This window comes from Carya illinoinensis, chromosome 5 (assembly GCF_018687715.1).
Source record: "Carya illinoinensis cultivar Pawnee chromosome 5, C.illinoinensisPawnee_v1, whole genome shotgun sequence".
Classification (NCBI taxonomy): Eukaryota; Viridiplantae; Streptophyta; class Magnoliopsida; order Fagales; family Juglandaceae; genus Carya; species Carya illinoinensis.
Genome location: NC_056756.1, coordinates 17,715,739 through 17,721,440, shown reverse-complemented (window position 1 = coordinate 17,721,440; position 5,702 = coordinate 17,715,739). Strand labels below are relative to the sequence as shown.

Below are 5,702 nucleotides of genomic sequence, written 5' to 3'. Positions count from 1 at the left end.
CTTTTTAATGCATCACATGCTTTTTTGTTTATGGAACATGGTGTTAACTATTTAGAATGTGGTTGTCCAGAAAACCCTTTAACACAAACTAAAATTTAGATAATTATTCTGGATTTATTAGGCAGGCCAAATTAATTGCTTCCAAAACAGCCCCTGAACATAAACTGAACAAATCAAGCAAGCATTAATGCCATGTGTGGTAATTTTCAAAGTACACATCCTTCTTCTCAGTCCAATGACAATTGTGGAGGAACAGTATGTAATGTGCAAACAACATGCAACTACGTCAAAATGCTTTGGAACTCTAAACCACAAAAAGCATGGTAGATTTTAAAAGTAGGAGTAATTTCTCAACATCTATGTGACTTTTGTTGATTATGTTGCTTACATTCTTCATTCTAAGTTTGGCTGTTCAGACTTAGGTGATTGATCAGTTTCTTTCGTGTTGCTCAAGCCCCCATATCTGCATTGTAGTTCATCTTGTTATAAAGGTGCCCTTGCTATGGACCAAAAATATGAAAGTTGAATTACCATCTGTTGACATAGATAAGAAAGAGATTTGTGACTCGTGAAAGACAAATAGATTACTTCAAAAGTTAAAAGAGCTATAATTTATGCTACGTTCATATGACCTTGGAAAGGAGCAAATTCTTATCACATGTAATTGGTAGGATGGCGTGTTTTATGTACTCTTGATAGTATAATCACAATTAGCACTTGCGTTTCATGGTAGATATCATGATAAGCATAATTTAATTGTTCTGCAATTTCTGGATGTGGGTACCAAAAAGATCAGGCAAACTGGTATATAGAGTGGCACCTTGATTCCTTGATCTTTTGGGTTCTAGCTAATACTGGAGAGCTGTCTAAAGCTGAGGATTTACTGAAGGGCTTGAAATCCAGGTTAGAAGGATCTTGCATCCTTTTTTATCCCCACCTTCTCAAATATAATTCAGTGATTAGTTAATCAAAATTCCATTAGAGCAATGCTACATACAGTCACTTTTGCGTACTCTCTGCGCACTCCACTGATATGATTCTTTAGGATGAGCAATAAGAAGCAGCAATTAATGCAGTGAGCAATGCTGGTTTGTTCTGATTTCTGCTATCTTTGCCATATAATGATGAGTTTATCTTGTTTCTATTATTTGTGTACTTTTCTATTGGTCACATCACATGGCTCGACCAAACTCTATCTATGGTGGGTCAGAGCAACTTTTCTAGGAGCTGATTGAATTTGCCTTGTAATGTATATGGTGAACACCCCATGTACTTGAGGCTATGCCTATTATTATTTTCAATAAAATCTTGTTTGCTGCACAAAAAAGGTAGATGGTGAACACACTTGCCAAATAAAAGGGGGAAAAATATTTTCTGGGAACTGCACCTGTATTTCTATCTTCAAAGAAAGAGATCAGGACATCAGGATTATTATTTACGAATGTGTATATTTAGTCATTGCACATAGCTTAAACCTTATTATATTGTCAACTTTAGATTTGTTTTTCAATTTCCCCGAGACAAGTTAAAACAAAGTAATGACTAATGAGGGGTTCTCTTTTGAGATTTCCGTGCCTTTCCATATCTGTTGTTCTCAGCTTGCAGAATCCCTGTACGAGTACGGGTGTGGAAATGACAAAAAGGCATTGGAATTGCATGGCCCAGATGTTGATGCCAATAACTGCAAGGTATGATCATATAGGAAAGATCTTGAGCTCCAAATTCCTGATTTCCTTTAAGGAGTGGATAAATGTGAACTTTACTCTTTTATGGTAGATGCTTGGAGCATCTGATGAACAACTTGATGTATGAAATCCGGTACAATATGTTGCTGAATACTGGAAAACTGTGAAGGGTAAGAAATCAATTGTTTTTGACCACCAGACGTTCACCGTGGTTTTATGTTGACTGTTATCTTTTAATTCTAGCAATTGACGTAATTGAAAAGTGGATCAAGAAGCGAGAAGGAGTACCTTTTATGTGGCGCCTCCTGGTATAACTCTTACCTTGTGTATGAGCTTCTTGCTTGGTAGTTCACCGTAGTTGTATGCAATAGCTTTAAGAAGTTCTTTGACGTGTACAGTCTCAAAAAAATTAGTATAAATTGTTCCTTTTGCTTCGCGAGAGAGGCTATAACCTTACAGGAAGAAAGGAAGCTGCACTTGCAGGGGAGAAGGCTCAGGCTTTGGAGACTGCATATTTCAAGTACCAGTATGCTTCACAATCTTTTCTGGTCTCAGCACCTGCAAACTAGTTTAAAGTTGTACCCACACCGAGTTTCTTCGCCCCATGTATGATGAATTAGTTGTATATAAAAATGCCACGAATTGAAAGGTACTGAACTTTTTGACATAACGCATGCTCCATGTTTTTTTATGGAAGATGTAGAAAATATGTAATTCGGATATGAACGAGGAACTGTTTAAGGTATCATCCTTGTAAACAGATTTTAAACATGGTGTTTATTTCCCTCCATCCCTTTTTCTAGCTGCGGGTCTACATGTAATGGAAAGTCAAGATTCCCTCCCCTCCTAGGGAGATTGCATTTTTATCTTTTGACCTTAAAGCTATTCCAGGTTAAAAAGCCCAATCAATTGCTATTGCTTTCTTTGGTTGGTCTTCTTTTGACCTTAAGCCATTGAAGTTAACCAGTAGAAGGTATTGCTTTTGTTTTTTCCGTCTTTCTCAAAAGCATTGGGCATAATAGGGCACTGGTGGGGAGGGATTTTCTTTTTCCCTTGCATCCTAGTTTTCTAAAGCTGCCGGTGCGGTTGGTGATTCCGGTGCGACTAGCACCAGTAGCTCAGCTTAGCTTGCATGGAGTGACTTGGAATCTGCATTCCTTTTTAGTTTTTAATTCGAATTGGCCACACAACATTTTCCAGCTATTAAGCTTCAAGACAAATCTAGACTTGTCGCTATTAGAAGATCAATACGCAAGGTTCGTGCGTTTTCATGAAACTGCAACTCCAATAATCACACGCATGGCATTGACAACTTGCTTAACTTGAGGTATTAAAAGTTCAGCCCTCTGCACTCAGTCGCATGTGTTGTTTGTGTGCTGCCCAGTTTTAGACCACCCATCCCCCACTTCATAAATTGTCTTTTTATCTTACTACTTCCCTTCAATGAGGAACTAAAGGTAGTGAAAGTGAAAAACAACCGCCCTTTTATCAGTGAAAGTGAAAAACAACCGTCGAGATGGCTCTGAATCCTCTAAGCTAGGGCATGGAGTAGTCATGGTCATTCTTGTCCGTCGTGAGAATCATATTTTTTTTGTTTTGAAAATAGCAGTAAAATATTATATATGTAGCGGAAAATAGAAATAAAGTTCATGAAAGAAGTTTCAACATCATTTGGGGCAGGCACCATTCAAGCTTAATGGCCTGGCACTAAAACCAGGCGACCGCAGTCCTCTCCTGCTAGGTGAGGTGTTTTCTCTCTTAGGAGAGTTTGGTCCCTTAGACTAGCTCCGCTGGCTTGGAGTGGTTTCAATGGATGACGATTTAGCAAAGCAATGGAAAAAGCAATGGGAAGGCCTTAATCTCACTGAGAAGGAAAAATGAGTAATGATCTTGCCACCCAACTCAAATGCTAAAGCTAGGCAGCATGGAAAGTTCTGCTTATTGGCTATGCTCATAGCTGAGAGACTAGTTAATCAAGAAGCCTTCAAAACTACTATGTCTAAAGTTTGGAGATGTGAGAGTTGGTTTCAATTCTCTGAAGTTGGAACAAACAAATATCTTATTGAGTTCAACCAAGAAAATGACCTTCAGCATGTCAGTAGTGGCAAGCCATGGTCTTTTGACAGATGGCTGTTGTGTCTGCAAGTTTTTGAAGGTAACTGTTCCATTAATGAAGTTCTTTTCAATAAAGAAGAATTCTTGGTGCAAACTTATAACATGCCCCTAGCAAGTATGACACAAGAGGTGCGGATTCAGATTGATGAACGCCTAGGGAGAGTAATCACAGTCCAAGCAGATAAGAGGGGGATAGGATGGGGGAAGTTCCTAAGGATAAGGGTCGAAGTGGACATCGCAGAAGCTCTACTCAGAGGTGTGTTTCTAACTCTTGAAGGCAAGAAAACTTGGATCCCTCTCGAGTATGAAAGGCTACCTAACCTGTGTTTTAAATGTGGAGTTATTAAGCATGCTCAGCAGAGATGTGCTGTTAGACCTTCGAGCAATAGCAAGATGCAATATGGAGTGTAGATGCTAGCACCAACAACCAGGGAGAGTGATAATACAAGGAAGAAATACGGTGAAGGACTGTATAACAACCATGTAGAGGAAGGGAATGGAGGACAAGGATGAAGTCCCAAACCAAAGCCATGAGTCAAAGATGGATTGTAACCATGAGTAGGGATTCAGATTCAATTGTAACCATGGAGGAATCCCCTCCTTGTATTTCATCTCTATTATAATGGAATGGCATAAGAGTTTTTCTTCAAAAAAAAAAAAAATGAAAGAAGTTTCAAATGGAAATTTATATATTGAGGAGTTTAAGGGAGGCTAGTGGTTTGTTAAAAGAAGGGTTAAGGCAGAGGGTGGGGAATGGGAAACAGATTGATTTGGAGTCAGAAATGGTTGACCAAACCATCTTCTTTCTCAGCCCAATCACCTATTTCTGTGTTAGTAAAGAGTCAAAAGTTGAAGAGCTTATTTTCGGCTAGAAAGGGGAATGGAAAGTAGATTTGGTTAATAAGATCTTTGACAAAGAAGAAGCAAAAATGATTCTCAGTTTGCCACTTAGCAAGAGCAACCTAGAAGACAAGTTAATTTGGGGGCCATCTATTAAAGCAGTAAGAAGTGCATATTTTTTGCAGTTGGATAGGATGAGAAGATGTAAAGTGGAATCCTTGAGGCATGGAGAGGTTGATGGTAGATGGAGGAATATTTGGGATCTAGATGTGTCAAATGCAGTCAAGGTCTTTTTGTGGAAGGCAGTTAATGATTTGCTACCTACAAAACTTAATCTTTTCAAGAAAAAGATTGTTGAAGATCCTAAATACCCAATTTGTCAAGAAGGAGACAGTGATGCATGTGCTATCGGAATGTGTAGTAGCAAATGATGTGTGGGGTGGTGAACAAAGCTATGTGAAAAAATGGAAGAGGACAGGAAGTGTTTTTCTGGAATTATGGGAGGATTTTATGGAAAAATTGGACAAAAATCAGTTGGAAGAGGTAGCTGTTCTGCTAAGAAAAGTTTGGATGAGAATGAATGAGGTAGTTTTTGAGAAGAGACTCACTTGTTCCAAGAAGATGCTAGTTGTTGCAAAAGAAGGCTGGAGGAATATCAGAAAGCTCAACTGGTGCAGAATTACATGTTCAGTACAAAAACAAGTGCAAGAGTTGTAGTAAACAGATCTAAACGGGTGCAACTAATGGAAAATTTTGTAAAAGTTAATTAGGATACTTCTTTGGATGTGAATAAGAGGGTGATGGGGATGAGAATTATAATTAGAGATGAGAAGGGTGAAGCATTGGTGGCAATTTGTGACAGAAGGGAAATGGTCTTTAAACCAAATATAGCAGAGTGTTTTACATTATGGAAAGCCTTGGAGATTTGCAGGAATCTCAACTTTTAGAGGGTTATATTCTATTAAATCTAAGGTTTTAAGTTTCGTGCAATTATATATCTACACATAAATTTTAATGATAACAAATGAATTCAAAGAATAAAGGAGTCTCAAGCTTAAGTTG

The 5,702-nt window shown here is 38.3% G+C and overlaps 1 long non-coding RNA gene across 1 annotated transcript; it reads left to right on the top strand.

Moving 5' to 3' along the window:
* The first annotated feature begins 1,203 nt into the window (after positions 1-1,203).
* Positions 1,204-2,425, top strand: LOC122310661. The gene is made up of 3 exons (XR_006242653.1): positions 1,204-1,688; positions 1,777-1,855; positions 1,929-2,425. It is a non-coding gene; the product is annotated as an uncharacterized LOC122310661 (long non-coding RNA).
* Positions 2,426-5,702: the final 3,277 nt, after the last annotated feature.